The 11018-nt window shown below is 35.7% G+C and overlaps 1 long non-coding RNA gene across 1 annotated transcript; it reads left to right on the plus strand.

The window, feature by feature from the left end:
• Positions 1–1272: 1272 nt before the first annotated feature.
• Positions 1273–7533, plus strand: LOC142180228 (uncharacterized). The gene is made up of 2 exons (XR_012708393.1): positions 1273–1581; positions 7291–7533. It is a non-coding gene; the product is annotated as an uncharacterized LOC142180228 (long non-coding RNA).
• The last annotated feature ends 3485 nt before the right edge of the window (positions 7534–11018 follow it).

Below are 11018 nucleotides of genomic sequence, written 5' to 3' on the forward strand. Positions count from 1 at the left end.
ACTCTTCAAACTTAAAAATTATGTAAAAAAAGAAAACTAATCTTAAGAGTAGTTTTACAATTAAAAATTATTTATTAAATAAATATTATACTTTAAAAGTCAAGCTATATAAAAAATTCTTTGATAAAAAAGAGATCTCTGTAGACTACAAACTTTTGACTCTTTCTTTCCTTTGGTCCTACGCTTACTTTAATTAGTAATATTATTTTATTGTCTTCTTTTATGTTAGTTTTGACTTATAAAATTGTTAGTATAAGTATTTTTTATGATTTAGCTAAATGCTGCATAGTTTAATTAAAAATTTAGTGCACTCTTTCATTGAAGAAAAATTATGGACCTCTTTAAAGTTTGAATGCTCTTGGCGAGATTCCTAGTTATGCAACAACATAGCCGAAAAGACAGCAAATTACTGTTTATTCTTGACTCTATAGTTTATATACCCCGATGAAGAATATTAACATGGGATAAATTCATAATTATCCACACAACCTAAAATATTTACCCGCTCTATTTATTCCAAACTATTTACCCGACTCTACCCATTCCACTTAAACCCTTCTTTGAAACAATCCTTTACTCTCTCTCTCCTCTAACCATATCAACTTCCTATTCAATTCCTCCTTGATCTAATAAATAAATTAAAGCTTCCTTCATAAATACTTAAATTCAATATTCATATTTTTAGATTAAATTATTCTACTTCAAGTGTTTGATCTAATTCCCTTAACTCCAAAAACTATTTGTTTCCCTCAATTCTTCTTTATTTTTCACCCAGCTCTCGATTCTTATTTTGTGGAACCACTGAACCTACTTCAAAACAATTCAAAATGAACTTAAACTTGAATATTAATTCTTAAAAGTATTTGTAATATTTTAATTAATATTCTTTGTTTAATTAATATATATATATATATATATATATATATATATATATATTACCTTGGTCAGTAGTTGACTAATAGTTTGTTTGGCCAAGTTTTTTTCTTGGCCAAAAGTATTTTTTTTGTCAAAAGTGTTTTTTTTCTTCTAAGGTGTTTGGCCAAGTTTTTTTAAGGAAAAAAAGTGTTTTTGAGTAGAAGCAGAAACACTTTTTTGAAAAATACTTTTGAGAAAAATACATTTAGAAATACTTTTTAAAAGCTTGGTCAAATACTAATTATTGCTCAAAAGTACTTTTCAAATTAATTAGCTAAACGCAAATTATTTCTCACAAAAATTATTTTTTTAAAAACCCTTTTAGAAGTTTGACAGTAAATTTTCCCGACAAGCAGAAACAAGGGGAAAAAAAACAAATGCTATGAGAGTGCACTGACACTGCTCCTCTGTACTTGCATTAAAGCAACATATACAATTCCTTAAACATAAATTCCCAGTAGATTTACAGATAGTTTCGGTTTTGGGGTGCTTAGTTCGTTGACAGTTGATGAACATAACTGAAAACAATCTTCAAATGATTATTTAGACGAAAAAGCGGAGAAACAGATGGGCAAAGAGATGTCACTTCTATTACAGCCACGATGCCTAGTGATCTTCTTTGTGGCTTTAGTTCTCGTCTTTATTGCTTCCTCTCTCTGGCTAAAGGTACTCTTACATTTTCTTTTATTGCAGCCCATTTCGAGAATAGTCTCTATTTATAGATCTCATTGGGGGTCTCCGAATATTCTACGAACTGAAATGTTTCTCCAATTATTCCTTCTGCCGGGACCTATTGTTTTAGGTACTGCCTACACTGGCACCTGTGTTTGGTGTTAAATGTGTAAGGTTATTTAACATAGGGGTTCATCGGAACTACTCCTGTTTCAAATTACTTTCCTTTTTAGTTTGTTCCAGAATAAATGACACGCTCTAAATTTGGAAATAATTCAATTTTAAACTCTTCATTTTATTAATTTTATCCTTAACGAGAAGCTTTTATAACCACACAAATCTTATGGCCCCACAAAACTTTTACCCCACAAGTTTCAAAAGTTTTTCTTTTTTCTTAAATTCCGTGTCAAGTCAAACTAGAGTAGTAATTTAAGGACTTTGTATACTCCCTCCGTTCCAATTTATGTGAACATGTTTGACTGCACGAAATTTAAGAAAAAATGATGATTTTTGAAATTTGTGGTCCTAAACAAGTCAAAAAAGGGACCCAGAGTATTTGTGTGGTTATAAAAGCTTATTATTAAGGATATTGTTATAAGTTTAAGCAAAATTGTTTCCAAATTTAGAAAATGGTCATTTTTTTTTGAACGGACCAAAAAGGAAATATGTTCATATAAACTGAAACGGAGGGAGTATGTGCTAAAAAGTTTAACTAAATAAGTACAAATAATTGATTTCGAATCAAGCATGTCAAATGAGTCGTGGTAGAATTTTAAACAGGAACCCATAAAGTTCAAATCATGAGTCCGCTTAGGGCTCGGGTGTGAGGGAGGAAATGAGGCCGAATAGAGCGAATATGGAGGATACGTATATTGTGAATCCAAACTAGTTTGGGATTGAGACGTTGATTGATTGATTGGTTTTTGGATAGATAAGTGACCCAATTCCCTATTTCAAGCTTAGGCTATCACTTTCCTGCTGAACATTTGAAATTGATTCAAGGGACCTAATAGATGAAGCACTACGCAAGTTTGTTAGATAAAATGCCTTTTATTCTTTGGTCTTTCTCTTAATGCATTGAAGCACAGAAAATTTCTAGTCTTTTTTGTTTCTCCACTTGTAACAACTCATCCATCTTGTTCTCCAAAGAACAGTTTCAAAGTCGTACGATCATTGTCTTTGAGGACCAAGATGGGCTTCTAAAGTGACTTTACAACTAGTAAGGTGGTTAGGAGTAGGGGTGTCAAATGAGCGTGTTGGAGCGATTTTGGGCTGGTCATGCGGGTCAAATGACCCGCCCAAAAGTTATTTGGGTTGAGATAGACTGGATCAAGATGGGCTAAAATTTGGGTCATAGCCCAACCCGTCCAACTCTTACCAAACTTTAATTAATATATGTTATTTTCTTATGAATTGTATAATTACTAAAAAAAAAAAATTTTCTTTTGTTATTGTCATATATAACATATCAAACAAAAAAGAACTATTTCTAAGATATTTTGGCAAAGGTACTCATGGATCAATTTGGGCTAAAAATTAGCCCAATTTTAAATGGGTTAAGATGAGTTTGGTCAAGATAAACTGAGTTCAATAAATGAGTGAGTTAATAACCAGTCCAACTTTGGGCGGGTTGAGCGGATTATTTGGGCTTGGGCCAAATTTGACCGCCCTAGTTAGAAGGAGTACTATAAAAAAAAATTGGGTGAAATTCAAAAATAGCCAAATTTACAAGTGGTCATTCAAAAATAGCCACACTTTCAAAAGTAATCGAAATTTATCCACTTTTCATGTAAAGATAAATCTTAACGAAAATGCTGTTCAAAATCCGGAAAATATTCCAGTATATTATACTGGAGTTCCAGCATAAGTATACTGGAACTCCAGCATAATATAATGGAGTTCCAGCATAAGTATACTGGAACTCCAGCATAATATACTGGAGTTTCAGCAAAGTATACCGGTCCAGTATAATATGCTGGAAATTCATACACAGGTGCTCGAATCTCCAGTATATTATGCTGGAACTTTTCACGTGTTGGAGTTCCAGCTAATATGCCGAAAGTTCATACATAGGTGCACCGAACTCCAGTATATTATGCTGGATCGGTCTCTGTTGCACCAAAATAGTGGCTATTTTTCAATAACTTGACAAACGCTAGCTATTTTTGAATGACCGTCCGAAAACTGGCTAGCCCATGCTACTTTTACAGAACAATTGGTACTCATTTGGACGAGCATTTGAGTTGAAGTTGAGAAAAGAGTATTTGAAGTTAAAGTTAAAAACAAAATTAGTTGAAGTTGTGAGCTTCACTTGTTAAAAGAAATTTTTCGAAGTTGAAGATTGTGAGTGGAAACCAATATATCACTTGAAATACACCCACACATCAGGATTTCAACAATTCACTTCTAGAGTTCTAGTTCAAATACTGAAGTTCAGTATTTGCAGATACTCTTGCCCGAACTAGTAATACTGAACTTCAGCATTTGTAAATACTGAAATACTGATCTATGCTCAAACATGCCCTAGTCATGTTACAATTAACAATGCTTGGAAACCTGCTGCCTCCTTCTCCTAAATGATTGGTGGGTAATCAGCACATCGTCTTTCTTTATGAAGCAAGTTGGTTTTGGATCTGAAATAGTAGCAACAACGGGACAATGAATTTGTTTCAAGCTAACTGAAAGAGGATGGGATTTATTTGGGACTTCATTGGATGAGCCTTAAATTGAAACAACATTGAGTTTTAGGCTAGTTAGAGTCTTGATAGGCAATGCAAGCTTGTTGGGCTATGTAAAGGTGTTTTATGTTACTGAAAAGCAAAGGGGATTCAGATGTAGTTATTTATCAAAAAAGTTATAAATATTCTGGATGTAGTTGATGTCGGCTCTGAGAACTGAAAAGAAAATGAGGAGCAGGAGGAGGAATAAAAGAGATTCTTTGGACAAACAAATGCTGAGGCTTAGAATGTATTTGCAGATTGAGAAGTCCTATAACTTGGTAGTATGCTAAAAAGATGATAGGCTGAATATAAACCTCAATTAAAAGGAGTGAAGTTTGGTCCTGCATCATATGCTCTATGACTGGATTTTTGCTATTTAATTTCATTTTGTAACATTCAATATCAAACAAAAAATAATTCATTTTGTAACATTGTTTTCCTCTCTGTTGAATCGGTTTAGATTTTCAGGATTTAGAATGGTTGTGGAGGATTGTATTAGTGACTCAAAGTTAAAGAGGTTTATGAAACTTATGAGAGATAGCTAGTATTCTCACACATGTACCGGAATTTAAAAGTTTTTAATATCTAATGAATGAGAAGCTGATGCTATATAACCTCATCTTATATATGAGTTTCAAACCCATACCAGGAGTTAAAATTCTGGTGGTCAAGATTGGACTTTTGTTTCATGACTCATGAGTCTCATTTAAAAGTTTTTCAATTTTTCTCATGTTAAATTTCTAAGAGAATGCTTTTTTTTAAACTAGTGATGTATGTTTTTTGCTCTAGTGGTTCACTAAGCATTGACCTTAATTTCCTCTTTAATTTCTCAGGGAGAACAACGTATAGGTATGGATGTTTGTGCTTGATGTTTTACTTTATTAGTTTTCATTGGCTTAATGAATCTTAGATGTACAATGCACCACATTGAGTTGTCTGTTTTATTTTTTCCTTTTGGGGATTAGCAATTATTAGGCATCTTTCCTAGTATATGCCTTATTCATGCTTGAATCATTTCTTGGTTTACGGGAAAAGGAAAATGGTTTTGTTTGCAGAAATCGTCGGATATGTCACCATTTTAATGGCATACATCAGCATGGCTAGTGTTGATTTAGTAGGCTCGTTATAAGATTGGTGTCCTTCCTGGCTTGGCTATCTAGATTATATGATGAGCAGGAAAGCTGGTTGATATATCTTTTACTGCCGGAGGAATTTTTCATTAAAGATAATTTTGTTTCAACTCTAAATTACATGGTATCTCATATTTGGATGATAAACTTGCAAGATTCAAGAAAGAAAGATGGATAATTAACTGTTTCTTTGAGAATACCATCATCCCAAAACTTTTCGCAGTCTCTGAATATTGGTGAAGTAAGGTTTGTGAGAGCAACGGTTAAGTTGTCTCCATGTGACCTATAGGTCACGGGTTCGAGCCATGGAATCAGCCACTGATGCTTGCATTAGGGTAGTCTGCCTACATTATACCCTCTTGGTACGGTTCTTCCCCGGACCCTGCGTGAACGTGGGATACTTTGTGCACCGGACTGCCCCTTTTAAGGTTTGTCAGAGCAATGGTGTACTTTTGTTGTTTGTAGTCTGGTAGAGAATCACGAAGGACATGAGATATTTTTTAACATAAACTCTCGAACTAATAGGCCTTTTATGTGTAGTTGCTTCTACCCCAGCTTCGTGTATCCTCTGCAAAAGTTGAATCATTGGAAGGGTGCTTCATAATTACCTAAAGAGGCATTGTAAGAATTAAGAAATCGAAGCTATAAAATCTTTCTCAGTGCTGGTTAGTTGATAAAAAATGATAAGTTTCTGATCCATGAGATAGTGTGATTTTGTTGTTGGCGGAACATGAAAGTGCTGATGGTGTTGGAGATCCTTCTGATGGTGTGAAGAGTCCTTCTGGCTGGAGCTATAGAAGTGTTGAGATGATGTATATCTATCGAATGATTGCACCCCAATAGGTTAGGGAGGGAGGGATTATGTGCCAACACTCCCCTTTACGGTCACCATAGCACAAGAAAAGTAAAAGTTCTCTCACTAAACCATTCTTATGCTAAATTTTTTGGTCAACACCTATTTTATTTGGATCATTCAGAATCGCCCACCGCACTTGTGTCTAACTGATATAACTTAGGTGTAGTGGCATACGCACCACATTTAGTAAATTCATGTTGGGTATGTTGGCTACAACTATAATACAGGAAGCATAGATTGACTGAGCTTTCGGTTCCGATTATAAGGTTTATATAGTATGTATATGTGTGTGGGTATGCTTTGCGCGTCTGTGTATATGTGTGTGTGTATACACATACATTTATATGCACATATACATAAAGTATTAGAAAGTTTACCTATTGGATGAGATATACGTATGGACTAAAGTATCAGATAGTGAAAAGATTCTTTTAAAAATATTTGTTTTCTTTCAATGACTTTTAATTCCTTGGTGTTTTATACGCTTTAGTGTCTTTTGTGTTGGGATTTTGCATTTGGTTGTGTTGAATTGTTAATGATAGTGAATTGATATTGGGAACGGGTTGTGCGCCGCAACAGAATGAAACTAAATTGATAAAGGAAACGGGTTGTATGCCGCAAAAGATATTGATATGCTATTGGGATCGGGTTGCACGTCGCTACAGATATTGACATGATATTAGGACCGGGTTACGCGCCGCAACGGGGTATGATGTATTGTGACTGTTTGTAGCTGTGGTGTTCAAATATTGTACTGTGATATGAGGATTATGAGATGATGTTATTCTGAGGCCTTCTGTTAGTTGAACTTTGGGTCTCGTTCTATGAGTTTATCCGTTTTCTCTATATTTCTATTGTCTTTTATTTACTATTCGTACAGGTTTACAATGAGTGTCTTATCATAACCACGTCACTGCTTCGTCGAGGTTAGGCTCGGCACTTGCTGAGTACATGGGGTCAGTTGTAATCATATTTTACTTCTGCACTTCTTGTGCAGATCCCGGTGTTGGTCCTAGCAGCGAATAGAGAAGACTGCTCGTATCATATCTATTCAGAAAACTTGAGGTAGAGCTGCACGGTGTTCGCAGTCCATGGAGTCTCCACCTTGTTTGTTTTACTGTTTATCTTGTCTCAAACAGTTGTATTTCATTTCAGATCATGTTTGTAGTATTCTAGTTGCTCATGTACTTATGACTCCGGATTTCTGGGATTTATGGAGATCGCGTTACTTATGGATTTATATATATATCAGAGCATTTCATTCGTTAATTATTAATATTCTGCTTTTGAATTGTTAAAATTAGTTAATTCTTTAGCTAGTTGTCACGCCCCGAACTCGGGGAGCGCGACCGACGCTCAACTGAGTGAACCATGTCAAGCAAGCCTGTTAGATACTTTCTATCCAAATTCACTTATGAAAAAAAAAAGAATATATATTTTCGTTAATTAGACAATAAGGAGATCATGTATACAATGCCAATTCATTACCATTAGTTACTTCATTTTAAAGTCTCAAATTACACACATTTTCATGGTCTGAAGTGGAACAAGTAATTCAAACACACTTCCCCAGCACTAATATACAACCTACACTATGTCTACGGAGCCTCTAATAGATACAAAAGAGTACTATGATAGTGTCGGCAACAAGGCCCCGGCTATACCTCAAATACAATACACAAGGAACAAAAGATACATGACCCCGAAATGAAGTGGGGCTCACCAAGTCAGGTAGGAAGAGGGTGTACCGCTATCACTGATCAATATCTCCTGCTGTGGGACAACCTGCATCCATTGAAGATGCAGCGCCCCCGACAAAAGGAACGTTAGTACATATGGAATAGTACTAGTATGAATGACAAAACACCCTCTCAATATAACAATTAATAATATAAGCAAGAACAATCAATATAACAATTAATAATACAAAGAAGAACAATCATATTATTAGTGGAAGCCTCAAACAATATCAAACCCCAAGTTAGGACCAAGACAATGTTCAAATAAATTTCCAAATCTTAAGTTGGGAGATCTTTAGTACCAATATGCCACTGTTCACAATACCACCATACTTTAAGTATGGAGTCCGATCACGACCCGATCGGCTAGGCCGTCTCATCTGAGACATCAACCACAATCACAATATCAATTACAATTTCCAGCACAATCACCACCATATGTGCGGCATGGTGTCCGATCACTACCCGATTGGCTAGGTCATCTCACCACAATGATGCGTGGATCGACATCATCCTTTTCTACCAATCATCTCGTTTCATACTTCTTTCACATCTTTTCATTTCATTGGCATTAGTGACCATAATTATAAATCATTCTTGGCATGTCGGCCGTATTTAGTATTTCATGCTCACCTTTTTCACTTTCAAACATCATCATCATCAACAACAATAAGGCGTTTCAAATCAAGGTTTTTAGTATACATGTGAGCAATTAAGAGTCCTAGGCACATAGAGATTTTTCACAAAATTTGGCATAAAAGCCTTCGTTTGAACTTGACTTGAAGTCGAAATATTTTTAATGCACAGCCCATACTTTGAACACATTCTCAAATGATAACATAACATGATAAAAACATTTGGGATACATATTGAACATATATCTTTCAACACAAGCTTATTCGAAATAGTCAATTTTATAATGAACAACTCGGGACTTACATAAATTACATGAATACCGTGGGATTCAATTATAAGAGAAGAGTTTAGCCAACATACCTCGCTTTGAGTTTTTCTTAAATTAGTACAACGTTCCGTAAATCATAGCAATCCCAATCTATTTTGAGACATAACAAAACTGAACACAAATTAGGAAGATATTCATGGTTTTAGCTCATTTGAGCATTTTATCAAACACTAGGTGTGCAAATTTGACTACAAGATTCTTCTACAAGATTTTCTTCATTCCATAACCCAATCTTTACTTATTTGAGATCAACAATCTTTCTATAAACCTTATTGGTACATGCATGTATAAATATTACTTTTATACCCAAGAATCATACTCTCAATCAACCATCTTCTACCCAAATTCGAAATTAAAAATTAGGGTATGGAACCTTACCACTTAGATGAAGAACTTGTGAGGTTTCTTGTTGAATTTCAAGGCTTGAGCAAGATTTTGATGAACAATTAGCTTAGGGATTTCTCCTTTCACTTTAGGGCACTTCCTCTCTCTAAAATATCAGATATTCCCTTCAAAAATGGTCCCTTACGTCTATTTAACGAGATAGGGTCGGTTTATAAGGATAGAAAAATGAACCCTCTGAAATTCGGACCGGGCTATAGACCAGGCTTTGTGAGCTCTGTAGCACGGTCTAGCACGCTACAAACCTTGTGCCGCGAGCTCTATAGCACGGTTTAGCGTGCTACAGACCTAGCTTCGTGAGGTCGAAACGATTCAACTCCCCAATACATTGTTCAACCTTAAAAGTCTGAGAATACAATAATTTAGCCTACCTTGGCACCCCGGAACCTTAAATTCCTTAGCGAAATTTTCCAGGGCCTTACATTCTCCCCCGCTTAGGATCATTCGTCCTCGAATGAGGAGTAAAGTCTGTCCTCAAACACTTAACATAACTCGTTTCTTCTTCCACACATCTTAAACTCCCATATTTGACTAACTCCCAAATATTTTAGAAATTTTGGCAGAGTCTCCTCTGCAATTGGTCCTAACCACCTGCTAGAGAATCACCAAAACCAGTCCTAACAACATATACATGAACCAACAACGTAACATAACATTAAAACATTGCCAACTGTGGCCTCACGAGCAGTATACTACCAAAAAGGAACACCTTTAATATCAGTTGTACAATTGATACATAATTCATAGAAGGTAACTCTTAGCATTTTCATAGAACACAACTTTATAAATACGTGGCTATTCAAACAAATGAGGGTACTTCTTCTTCATTTCTTCCTCGGACTCCCAAGTGGCCTCTTCAATCTGCTGGTTCCGCCATAATACTTTCACGGAGGCAATCTCTTTGTTTCTCAACTTTCGAACTTGCCTATCAAGAATTGCAACTGGAATTTCTTCATAAGTCAATTCTTCATTAACCTCAATGGTATCAACTGGAACAATAAGCGACGGATCTCCAACCACCTTCTTCAACATGGATACATGAAACACCGGATGCACTAAAGACATCTCTGGAGGTAGTTCAAGCCTGTACGCCACCTGGCCAATCCTCCGAATGATTCTGTATGGTCCGACATATCTCAGACTCAATTTTCCTGTCATACCAAACCGCATTACTCCCTTCATGGGGGAAATCTCTAAGAATATCCAATCATCCTATTTAAATTCCAAGTCCCTGCAACGCACATCGGAATAGGACTTTTAACGACTCTGAGCAGTTTCCACCGTTCTGTAATGATCTTAACCTTCTCCATAGCCTGATGCACGAGGTCCGGTCCTATCAACTCTGCTTCCCCAATCTCGAACCACCCAATGTGAGATCTACATCTCCAACCATATAAATCCTCAAACGGTGCCATCTGAATGCTATCATGATAATTGTTGTTGTAGGAAAACTCTATGAACGACAAATGATCATCCCAGCTACCTTTGAAGTCAAGAACACAAGCGCGCAAAATATCCTCAAGCGTCTGAATAGACCACTCTACCTGTCCATCAGTCTGAGGGTGAAAGGCTGTACTAAGATTCACCTGAGTACTCAAACCTTGCTGAAATTTCTTCCAA

The sequence above is a fragment of the Nicotiana tabacum genome, chromosome 4 (genome assembly GCF_000715075.1).
Source record: "Nicotiana tabacum cultivar K326 chromosome 4, ASM71507v2, whole genome shotgun sequence".
Classification (NCBI taxonomy): domain Eukaryota; kingdom Viridiplantae; phylum Streptophyta; class Magnoliopsida; order Solanales; family Solanaceae; genus Nicotiana; species Nicotiana tabacum.